The sequence below is a fragment of the Vombatus ursinus genome, unplaced genomic scaffold (assembly GCF_900497805.2).
Source record: "Vombatus ursinus unplaced genomic scaffold, bare-nosed wombat genome assembly UNPS02009205.1, whole genome shotgun sequence".
Lineage (NCBI taxonomy): Eukaryota > Metazoa > Chordata > Mammalia > Diprotodontia > Vombatidae > Vombatus > Vombatus ursinus.
Genome location: NW_020948983.1, coordinates 50,740,720 through 50,753,677, shown reverse-complemented (window position 1 = coordinate 50,753,677; position 12,958 = coordinate 50,740,720). Strand labels below are relative to the sequence as shown.

The following is a 12,958-nucleotide window of genomic DNA, read 5'->3' as shown; positions in this document are numbered from 1 at the left end:
AAGGATTCAGGCAATGCTGCAACGGAGAACCATTTTTTCCTAGATGGCACTAAGCTATGTTGGGATATTTTAAAACAGCAATTCATTCTAATATTCCCTGTCCCATTATCATGACATGTCCTTTTTATGCCTTCTTTGCTGCCTGTAGTATGACGTGGGTGGTTAACGAAGATTAGTTAAAAGAAGAATGTGAAGTTTGTACTTCACATTTAAATTTAAAGGCACACTTTCTTCTCTCAAAGAAATGGCCTGATTGAGAGAAATGGAGAAAAAGTTGATTAATAGTTAAGCACACCGCCTGCTAACTGTAGAATATTTGTCTGTCAGCTTTGGAGGGAGGTGGATGTAAGGACATTAGGGAGTGCTCAGAAAGCAAAGAGATAGGCAAGAGTGGTCTGGGAAGCAGAGAAAGCATGGGTCAAAGGCTGACAGATGGTCTTTATGCTGGGCAGGCTGCTGGCAGATGGCTCTGACAGTTTGGACAAGGTTGCAGCTCTTGGCTACTGAGACAGAGCTTTGGAAAGATGTTTGAAGAAGGTTGCTGAAGACTTCCTCTGCTCATTTGGCCATGGCAGACATTGAAGTCATGCTTGAAGTCATACAAGATGTATGTCGGAGCGTGTGAGAGGCTGCTCCAACAGGGAGAGGGTTCAGTAGAGAAGAGGGATTTCTCTATCCTTCTTCTTTCACATTCTATCACTCTCTCCAACCTTTATTATTCCACAGCTTTTCCTACTCTGGAACATTATAAAAGGAGGTGGTATTATCTTTTTTAGAGACTATGTAGCATAGTGAGGAGAGGACAGACTTTGGAGTCTAAAAGGCCTGCCTTAAGTCCCATCTCTGACACATCTACCAGCCCTGTGACCATGGTTAGGTCACTTAATCTCTTAATATACCCCGACAACTCACTAAGCCTATAGGCTACAAATGAGTCAGTGGAGTCATCACCAGAATTGGTAGAGCATGGTTCCACACTAGGAATTCCTTGTGCCAATGAAATCATAGGTCCAACCCTAAATCATCATCATAATCATTATCACCACCACCACTACGACCACCATCAGCACCATCATCACCATCACCATCATCATCACCACCACCATTGTCATAATCACCATCTAGAAGCAGAGTTACACTGTAGAAAAGGGTACTAACCATGGAGTCAGAGGACCTGGGTTCAAATTTCATCTCTGATACTTACTGCCATATGTCACCTTGGGCAAGTCACTTCATTCTTTGGGATTCAGTTTATTCATCTGTAAAATGAGGGGTCTTGGGGCAGCTAGGTGGTGCAGTGGATAGAGCACCGGCCCTGAAGTCAGGAGGACCTGAGTTCAAATCTGGCCTCAGACCAAACACTTGACACTTACTAGCTGTGTGACCCTGGGAAAGTCACTTAACCCCAATTGCCTAAAAAAAGAAAAAAAAGGAGGGGTCTTATTTTACTAGATAACCTCTGAAGTCCCTTTCAGGTCTAAGTCCATAGATTAACTATCTGTAGTATTTGGTTTCCTTGTATAACACAAATATAAATACAAGGAACCCATCTCTTCATTGTTAACAGATGGTGGCTAAATATTTCAGGTAGCAACATTTCCCTCTCCTTGTGTGCCAACATTATTTTCCTGTCTGACATCATTTTCTCTGTCATGTACATCTTCACCCTTGGGACAAACACTTTGGTTTTAAGGCAATGGGGCAAAAGTCTCTCCAATAGAAGATGGTGATAGGCTAATGGAAGGTGTACCATATAAAGAGGTGGGAGGTCTAGGTGCCAGTTCCCCCTCCACCAGATTCACTTACTGGTTTGGGTACTTTCAGAAAAGCACTTCCCCTCTCTGAAGTTGTTTCCTCTTCTATAAAATGAAGGAGTTGGACTAAATAAGTCCTCAGATTCCTTCCAGTTTTAACAACCTGTATGCCATACTTGAATGAAGGCAACAAGGCTAAACTAGATGCTTCTAGGAAATCCCTTTTTGCTTTAAGAGCCATGCTATAGTTGCCTATCTCCTGGTGAGGATACTTACCCAACTATGTACAGACTTCTTTGTTTTCCTGGTATTAGAAGGATAGAGAAAATAAGGATTATTTCAAGGGCCTTTCTAATTGATTAGAAAAATAGCTTATCCATCTCAGGTACTTTGCTCAAGTCTGAAATTATTTTCTATGGAGAGGAGCAGCTATCAGCAAAATTGTGATGACTACTTGGTAGGTACCCCTGAATTTGCTGAGTAGGCAAAGGTGGTAGACCTCTTTAGTTGTTTTCAGTCATGTCTGACTCTTCATGACCCCATTTGAGGTTTTCTTGGCAAAGGTACTGGAGTGGTTTGCTATGTCCTTCATGAGCTCATTTTGCAGATAAAGAAACTGAGGCAAACAGGCTTAAATGACTTGTCCAAAGTCACACAGTAAGTGTCTGAAACCAGATTTGAACTCAGGAAGATAAGTCTAACTGACTCCAGGCCCAGCATTCTATCCACTGTGCCACCTATCTGCCAAAGTAGTACCCTATTTGGTACTATTTGAAGGTTATAAGGAAACTCTTCATGGCAAATCATGGTATATTCCCAAAATTTCACCACCAAAAATTCATTTCTTCAGGTGAATAAAATGTCCCCTTTTGAAAAGAAAATAGACCTTAGGGAATAAAAATGCAACTTGCTAACATCGTGAGACTAATTGGAACATTATATTCTTTCCATCTTCTCGAGTTCATAGAAACTTGAATTTCTACAGACAGTATCTCAGCTACTCTCCAGTGATTACTCCTCTTCATCCCCACTTCTGACCACACCTGGTTCCCTACTACCATCTAGGCCATTAACACTCAAAAATCTCTCCTTCTGTGAGGTTTACTCCTTCTGTCACTTCTCATCGCCATTATTTTACAGAAAGTATTTTCTCAGAGGACACCAGGGCTCCATTTTGTGCTAACTCCAATGACCTTTTCCCTGATTTCATCCTCTTTGACCTCTCTGAAGCTTTTAATATTGTCAGCTCTACTCTCCTCCTAGACATTCTCTCCTCCTTTGGTTTCCTAACTTTGTCTTCTTCTTGTTCTCCTTCTACTAGGCTGAGTATGCCTTTCAATCTCCTTTATTGGATCATTTTCCATCTCTTGCCCTCATAAGTGAGAATGTTCCCTATCACCGTCTTGAGTTCTCTTTCTTCTTTCTCTCTCTCCCTCTCTTTCCCTTCCTCCCTCCTTCCCCCCCTTTCTTTCTATCCCTCACCCCCTCCCTCCCTGCCTCCCTCTCTGCCTTGGTGATCCCACTGGGTTCCCCTGGGTTTAATTGTCATCTCTACATAGAAGTCTCCAAAATCAACATATCCTAATCTCTCACCCAAAACTCATTCCACATCACCAACTGCCTGATGGACATCTTCACTGAGATGTCTCATCAGCATCTTATATACAACATGGTCAAAATGAAATTCACCATCTTCCCCCATCCCTAAACCTGCCCCATCCTCTGAATTTCCCTATTTCTTTTGAGAGAACTACCATTTGCCAGTTTATAAATTTGCCATGTTTATAAATTCAGTAATTGTACTTGGCTTCCCTGTCCCTCATAGCCCATATCCAATCAACTTTGAAGTCTTATCAATCTCACCTCCACAGTATCCCTCACACCTCTGCCGTTTTACTCGTATAGCTGCTACGATGACCATTTGGGCCCCTTTTTACCTCTTGCTTGGGCTATTGTAATAGCTTTCTATAGGTCTCCTTGCTTACAGCCTCTCTTCTCTCCAATCAGATACCCTCCAATCTAATTTCTCCTCCCAACAGATAAATAAAGAATTTTCCCAAGAGACAGGTTCAATCCTGGAATCTCCTTGCTCCAAAATCTTCAGTTGTTACCTCTTTATCGCCTCCGGAGGAAATAGCAGCAATAACACATTGATAATACTGATGATAATATCTGAGAGAGATGTCCAAATGGAGTTGCTGATTATGCCACCCTTCTTGATTCAGATAAACGCTCTATCCACTGTACTATCCAGCTACCATGTCCAGCCCACCATCTATTATTTCCCACAGCCAGCCAGCTCTCCTTTTGGGCTGCCATTCTTCAGCTATTAGTACTTATGTTCACAGGCCACCTCTAGCCTAGAAAGGAATCTGTTGCCCTCTGTTGTCTTTGGTGATAGACACACATCTGATTAACCCTCTTCATTCCATATGCACTAATAGGAGCCCTGTTACTATAGAAGGAGCCCAGGAAAAGATGCAAATGCCTCAGGTGGAATCCTAGCTCTTACCCTCTCATGTAACATGTACATTTGAACAATTGCATTCTTCAAACACAGGGCAGTGTAAGTCAAAAGGTATATGTTCAAATCCCACTTATGACCTGGGATTTTGGGATGCCTCTTACTCTCTCAGGGGCTCACTTTCCTCAGAGGTCAGAATAAACGATTTTCAAAGGGCCTTTTAGCTCTGATATTTTAGAAGTTTCCGATACTATGCTTCAGACAATGCTCCAGACTTAGCTGACTAATCCAGTGAGAAATTTAAGTAAAGTATAATGGAAAGCTCATAATATTGCTAGGCTGGCGAGGCAAAGACTTTGGGACCATCAGAACTCTGGGGTATTCCTGCAGTCATACTGTGTGAGTAGTTGTATCAAGGGGTAGGGCAAGCCTTGGCTAGTGTTTTCCTGAAGACCTTCCTAGCTTATAATCTTTTCAACTTGCTGCAGAAATCAAGGGGGGTATGTCTCAGTCTTAGTCACCCCTCAAAGACTTCTTTCCTACTCCATCATCATCAGCCTCTGTAGACACATTCAGTTTGGCAGAGACGATTCCTCAGGTTTCGTTGATGCTGACTGGTGTCAACAGCATGACTTCCACCCACTGGCAAAAGGCTCTTTGAGCCAAAAAGGACCTGTGCTAAACCTTCATCCCCAAGAAACCAGAGGCACAGGTGCTTGGCTAAATTATTTTGTCTACTATCAGGCCAGGGGGAATTCATTCAATCTTTGATTGCAGGGATTTTTCGTTGTTTACATCTCAGTCTCTGCTGCTGCCCATGTGACTAACTGTGGATGACTTTGTATGTTATCTTAGGGAGCTCGTCCTCCTCCCTGTGAATAGATTCTGGCCCTTAGACTCTCTTCTTTCCAAACAAGCCCAAAGGGAAGGGAAGGGGAGGGGTGGAAAGAAGAGGAGATAAGCATTTATATAACACTCACTCTAATCAAGCACTATGCTAAGAGCTTTACAAATACTATCTCATTCGATCTTCACAACAACCCTATGAGGTAGGTACTAGTCTTGCCTCTTTTTTACAGATGAGGAAACTGAGGCAAATAGGGGTTAGGTGCCTTGCCCAGGATCACATAGTTATTCAATGTTTCAGGCTGCGTTTGAACTCAAGTCTTCCTGACTCCAGGCTCTTTGCTCTAGCCACTGAATTACCTAGCTCCCTTTAGAGGTAGGAATTGTGATTATTCACCTGAGTGCAGAACCAGACCACCATTTGCTTCCTATCTTCTCAATCATAGGGCAACACGGATGAACAATTCTGCTTTGATTTTTCTCCTTTGCTTATCTCGCTCCCTTTTCACTCAGCGCACCCTGAAGAGAATATTAAATTTGTACACAAAATAAATGCTAAAATATTCATGAATGCATTACAAGATTTTTTTTTTCCTTAAGCCCCCTTTGTCCGAAAATAGAACAGAAGAGACAAATAGACTAATACTGGTGACAAAAACAGGGAGAAAAAAATACAATAAGCAATTAAATTTGATTGATCACCTTGCATTAGGTGGTCTAAATACTAGTCTTAAAACACTCTATTTGAACATCAGAAGAGAGAAGACTATCAATTACTAGTAGAACATGCCCTTTAATGATTATTTTTCCCTCTTGTCTCCATGACCATCCATCCTGTCACAATATTGTTCTGCAACACTTTCGGAGTTGATAACATCTGTCCTGTTATTTCAAGAAGAAACAAAGCCTTTAGGGAATTCAGAGATTTCAGTTGGACTGGTTCTAGTGCCTTCCAAGGGGCAAGGAGACTTCAGAAGGGCTTTTGGAAGGCTGGAAGCAGAGTAGTGACCAGTTCTTGACATTATCCACTACCTTCCATTTTCTACACTGAATGGAAGCACTCTGCTCAGATGAGGCAGTGCAATGCGGTGGAAAGTTAGGCTTATGCCCATCCTCTGATGCTCACTATCGCTGGGGCCTTAGGCAAGTCACTGGGCCTCAGTTTCCTTATCTGTAAAATGAGGTGGTAGGACTAGGTGGCTTCTGAAATCTCATCCAGCTTTACATATATAAGCCCATAATTTGTATCAGAGACTCCTCCCTACCCTTCATTGGTGTCCATTCCTATTTTGCTCTTATGCAGTTGTTGCTTATTCTTCAAGAATTGACCCAAGTTCTCATCTGAGGCACTATGTTGTACAGTGGATAGAGCACCGGACCCCGAGTTAGGAAGACCTGAGTTTCAATCTGCCCTCAAACACTTACTGGCTGTGTAAGCCTAGGCAAGTTACTTAACCTTTATTTGCCTCAGTTTCCTCAATTGCAAATATGGATAGTAACAGCACCAAACATAGAGTTGTTATGAAAATCAAATGAGAATATTTGTAAAGTGCTAGCACAGTGTTGGACACATAGTTGGAGCTTAATAAAGGCTTCTTCTAATCCCTTCCTCTCCATTTACTCCTTAAAACCTTCTGTGACCACTTAAATCCAGTGTTCCTTCCAATCTCTGAACTTCTACAGTATTCACCACTCATTTGGCAATTTAATTATGCATTGGTCCTTGCGTTCATCTACACAATGAGCTGGAGAAAGAAATGGCAAACCACTCCAATATTTTTACCAAGAAAACCCCAAATGGGGTCACAAAGAGTCATATATGACTGAAATGACTGAATAACAACAAAATTGGCCCAATTACAATGTTGTCCTGAACCAATACTTCCATCTGACAGCTAGGTAGTGCAATGATCAAGTTCTGGTCTGGGAATCAGGAAGACTTGAGTTCAAATCTTGCCCTAAATACTAGCTATGTGATGCTGGGCAAGTCGTATAACTTCTCCCAGTCTGAGTTTCCTCATTTATAAAATGAGAAGATGATTGGATTCAGTGCCCTCTAAGGTCCCTTCCAGCACTTAATGTGTGATCTTATATTGCTATTCATCTTTGGATAGATAGAGAGTTTATTAAGTCTTTACTACGTACCAGGCACTGTGCTGAACATTGGGTATATAGCTTGTGTTCTCCATCTAGAATCTGTGCTCCCTGAGGGCAGAAACTATATTTCATACTTCTGTATCTCCCATAGCAACTAGCAGAATGTGACACATTATAGGTACCTAATTTGTTGCTTTGACTAGATGGTATGAAGTGCTTGTTGTCGTGGAAACTGATGGTGTTGGATAAGGTAGTTGGCAGATGCTCATGATAATGCTATGGGCCAGCTCACAGGAGGACAAGCCTCCAACCTAGTCATCAGGGCTCGTAAATGATGAGAACATTGTGAACAGGACCAGGAACACACATAGTCATTGCGTTGGCTGAGGGCTGGTTCCTTGAATGTTAACATGGTTGGCCTTTGTACTGGTTCCCAGGTGGTTTCTGGTATGGAACTTTGGTTACAGACTCCAATTAGTTACTATCTTTAAAATATATGAGTTTGTGAATTTGAACTATGCACATAGCTCCACTACGGGACTTGTGCCCATAGAAGGATAATTAAAAACTGCAAAAGAGGCAAAAAATGATGAAGTAGACAAAGTGTGTTTTCAAGCCCTCCTTTTCAGTGCTCCCTGCTTTCTTTTGATGCTCTAATATTAACCAGGTCCCCAGAGACCTCACCTTACCTCTGCTTCCCCAGGACTGTCCACTTTGGTGTCCCACCTAGGGGCCATAGCAGACAGAAAGCTCCTTGCTTCAAGCGTCAGAAGCTGGAAGAAGCTGGCTGTTCATTTGTGTTTGAATTTGCTCCCTAATGTGACTCATGGGACTTTCCAAACTAATTGGGAATAGTAAATGACTGTATGCAAGTCACAAGTGGAACTTGGCATAAATGCTGCAAATCCTAAGTGAGCTTTCCTCATTGGTACCCACTCTTTCCTTGGATAAATTCTGTACCCCACCTTCTCATCTCCCACAGGCATTTTTTTTAAAATCATCTCTGGTCAGGTACTTCATTACTTTATTGTTTAAGTGGAGAGAATAATAACATTCTACTCAGGGTTGATACTTAAACTTTTCCCCCCTGAGAATCAATGCTGCCAAATTAAAAAGAGAATGAATTCCCTAGTCCAGCTTTTAATAATGGGTCCAGAGTCCCAGGATACAAACCTACTTATCTGGTGCTTCTGACATGTTCCCTTCTCCTCCTTCCCCAGTGTTTTTCATCATTTAGGCCATTACAGATAGTCAAGAACCGAAAGATCATAAGGTTCCTCTCTATGTCTAAAGGTAAGTGAATTATATACTTGGAGACTGGTGTTTGTCTTTCCTCATAAAGAGTTCTAAAGACTTGTGTTGTTCTAGAGATGAAAGTCAGGAAAAGCAGTAAAAGAAATGAGTGATGCTCTCATCCTTTTCTACTTCTCTCCTCTTAGTTCTGAACAGCAAAGGAATCAATCTGTAATCAAATTCAACAAACATTTAATGAGCACCTACTGTATGCAGAGCACTACAGAAAAGATAAAAGCTAACATTGGCGGTTACAAAGTGTTTTACGCATATTAATCCATTTGATCTTCCTTCACAACAATTCTATTTTGGATGTTCTTTTATCATCCTCATTTTATAGATGAGGAAACTGAGGCTTAAAGAGGTTAAGTGACTGGGTTAGGATCACACAGCTAGTAAATATGTGAGGGACGATCTGGACTAATATTTTTTTTTCTTAAATAAAATTATTTTGAGAGACTGCTGTGGTGGCACAGTGGATAGAGCCCTGGGCCTGGAGTCTGGAAGACCTGAGTTCAAATCCTGCCTCATGTAATTATTAGCCATGTGACCCTGGCCAAGTCATTTAATCTCTGTTCACCTCACTTTTCTCATCTGTGAAAGGGGGATAATAATAACACCTACCTCAGAGGGTTGTTGTGAGGATCAAATGAGATGATATTTATAGAAAACACTTAACACAATGTATAGTACAAACTAGGTGTTATATAATTGCTAATTCCCTTCTCTTCTCTTTTTCAATCAATAAAAATACACCTTTTATTCCTCCCATGTCCTCCCTTCCCCCTGTCCAATTGAGAAAGAGAGGTAGTCAAGCAAAGCAAAAACAATGTTCAAAAAAAGTCAAGCTACACTCTGAATCCAAGGTCTCTTTATGAAGAGGATGGTAGCATGTTTCATCATGAGTCCTCTAGAATCATGGTTGGTCATTCCATTAATCATGGTTCCTAAGTCTTTTAAAAGTTGTTTGTCTTTACAGTATTGTTGTTATTGTATAAACTACCCCCCTGGTTCTGCTTACCTTACTCTGAATAAGTTCATAAAGTCTTCTCAGGTTTCTCTGAAACTATCTCCTTCATGATTTATTACCGCACAATAATGTTATATCACATTTATATGCCATAACTTCTTCAGCCATTTTTAGTGGTATGGGCACTCCCCACTTTCCAGGTGTTAACACCATGAAAAGAACTGCTATAAGTATTTTTGTACATTATTAGAGTTTGTTTTGCTTTGGACTACATTCTCCCTTAATGTAACCTCCCTCTTGTTCTCTCTCTCCCTTCTTCCCTTTTTTTCCTGTTTTACTGATGAGTAAAATGTATTTATGTATCCAACTGTGTGCATGTAGCATTTTCCCCTCCTTTGAACAGATCAGTCTAGATGAGAATGAGGTTCAAGTATTAATTGCTCCCCCTTACACTTTACTGCTTCTTTGAATAGACTACTATTTGAGTACCCTGATTATATGAGATAATTTTCCCTATCCTTCCTCTTTATTTTCTATCCCATGATGCTCCAGAATATTCCTCTTCCCTTCCCTTTCTAGTCTTTTAAGATCATCAATACAGAACCACTTCTAAGCCTTCTGTTTAATTAGAGTCCTTCTATGATCCCTGATGATGAGAGGGTTCTGAGGGGGCATATTATTATCTCCCTACATTAGAATTTAAACAGTTTCTTCTTATTTAGTCCCTTATGATTGCTTGCTTATGTTTAGCTTTTTTTTTTATGCTTCTCTTGATTCATGTATTTGCACTTCAAAGTTTCTTTGGAGCTCTGGTCTTTTAATTGGGAATGCTTAGAAAGCCTCTATTTCATTAAAGATATATTTTTCCCTTGAAATATTATACTCAGTTTTTCTGGATATGTCATTCTTGATTGTAAATTTATAACCTTTTCCTTTTAGAATAGTGCTTCTTAAACTGTGGGAGGGTCACAGTTTAAGAAGCACTGAAAGGGTCATGAATGGAAAAAGTCCTCCAGAATACTGTATTCCAAGCTCTTCACTCCTTTATTATCATAGATGCTAAATCTTGTGTGATCCTGACTATGGCTCATTGGTACTTTAATTTGTTCTTTCTAAAGCTGTTTACAATATTTTTATTTGACCTGAAAGATTTGGACTTTGGATATAATATAGCTACTAGATTTTTAAAATTACTATTATCACTATTATTAACCTCTTTCAAGAGGTGACTGATATATACTTTCTGTTTCCATTTTGCTGACTGGTTCTAAAAGATATGGGCATTGTTTTTTCTCTTTTTTTCTTTTGCTTGTTTGTTTTTTTTTTTGTTTTTGTTTTTGTTTTGTTTTGTTTTTTGTTTTTTACAATTTCTTGAAATGTGATTTCCAGGTTTCTTTTTTTTATGTTGACTTTCAGGTAGTTCAATGATTTCTTGTTTTGTTTCCCAGGTCAATTGTTTTGTATGAGATTACTTATATTTTCTTCTATTTTTCAGTCTTTTGACTTTTTTTCAGCCTTTATTTCACTATTTCATGTTGTTTCATGGAGTCATTACCTTCTATTTTGCCTATTCTCATTTTCAAGGAGTTTTTTTTTTTAATTCTTGCTTCATCTCTTGTAATAATTCTAGTTGAACTTTGTACCCAAGTTGTGTTTTACTTTGAAGCTTTGCTTATAGATGTTTTCAGGTAATTCTCCTTTTCTGGGTTTATATCCATAGTGTTCCTATCCTCATAATAGTTTCTTAAGGTTAGATTTGGGCAGGGGGATTTCTCAAACAGGACTTGGTCTAGTGAATTTTCTAGGTCTGTTTGAAGGTTTTCTGAGTAGCAGAGCTCAGCTGAACTTATTCCTGCTACTGTACCACCTTGGTTATACCTCCAAAGCCCTTCTGACTCCAGGTTCAGCGTTCTATCCACAAGGAGAAGCTAAGAGATGGCTCCTACTTCCATGAAGTTTACAGCCTACTAGAGGGTTGATATAAATATGGATAGCTTTTATACATAATATTATATGCTAAACATAATAGAGGGTTGAAGAACAAAGTGCTACGCATGGTCTAAGAGGAAAGTCATTACCAACAAGTCATTCAAATCAAACCACCAGAATAATGATACCATGTAAGTGAAGGCTAATTAGTTCTTATTTTTAATAGATTCCTTGAGGGAAGTGAGGAGGGAAAAAAGAATGGAAATTCCCAGAATAGGCAGACCTTTAAAAATCAAACGTGATGATCTTATGGGCAATCTCATAGTTGGAGGAAAGGAACTCCAATATGGGATCTCTTTCTCTCCTTTAGGGATGCTATGTTTAGGAGTGAGTGATTCCTAACTTCATGTTTACTAGGGTTTACTTATCATTGGTGGTGTCCCAAGTAGGAGATCCTGGAGGTGATGGGGAGCCACTGGAGTTTGTTGAGTAAGGAAGCGGCATGGTCATGCACTTTTGAAAAATTGCTTTGACAGCAGAATGGAGACTAGGCTGGAGTAGAGAGAGTCTTGTGGCAGGAAGACCAACCAGCAGGCTATTGCAGTACTCCAGGTCTGGGCCTGATGAAGATCTACACCAGGGTGGTGACAGTATCTGAGAAAAGAAGGGAGTGTATGTGAGAAAAATTAAAAAGGTAAAACCAATAGGCCTCAGGAGCAGATTGAATATGGAAGACAGGGTGAAAAAGTGAGAAGTCAAGGATGACATCTAGGTTGTTTACCTGGGTGACTGGGAGGATGATGTTGCTCTGGACAATGATAATAAATATTGGAAAGGGAGAGGGCTTGTGAGGGGGTGAAAAACATTTTGTTTGAGACATGTTGAGTTTAAGATGTTTATGGGACATACAGTTTGAGATGCCCAATCGGCAGCTGTAGATATGAGACAGGAGGTTAGTAGAAAGTTTGGCTGAGTGTTATCAGCACAGTGGTGATAATGAATCCACGGGAGCTGATGTAACCACAAATGAAATAGTATAGAGAGAGAAAGTGGTCCAGGAGAGATTTCTAGACACTCTCCTTATCCTACTAAAGGCAAGATGCTGTTCTAGGATCTGGGAGCACAAAGATAATTGTCCTGAGATTAAAAAGTTTATATTCTACTTGAGGGAGGGGCTCCAACATATAAACAGATAATTGTAATTTCAGGAGGGAAAGAACACTAATGGCTAAGAGAAAAAGGAAAGACTTCCAGAGGAAGAAGTACATGCATGAACTGAGTCTTAAAGATAGAGGTTCTGAGAGCTGTAGATGAAAAAAACACTATTGTTCATCTTGGGGATAAGACGTGTCTCTGGAAGAGAGTCCATTAATGGAAGGTATTAGCCACATGCCTATTGCTTTGTGGGCTGTCAGTTTGGACTTTTAAAATCTTGTCAACCACACACAAGGCATAGCCCCCTTTCATTATGCTAGTAGCCAAGCACTCAGACAGTTAATGAAAATGTTTCCAATTGTAAATGAATGTATTGCTTCTGAAAGCTCTGACTTTTGCAAAGTAGCCAAGGAGGTGCCAAGAAATGTAGCTAACTACACTGCTATTGTT

General features: G+C 40.2%; 1 pseudogene; it reads right to left on the bottom strand.

Moving 5' to 3' along the window:
* Positions 1-1,161, bottom strand: part of LOC114035679 — a 148,564-nt pseudogene extending 147,403 nt beyond the window's left edge.
* Positions 1,162-12,958: the final 11,797 nt, after the last annotated feature.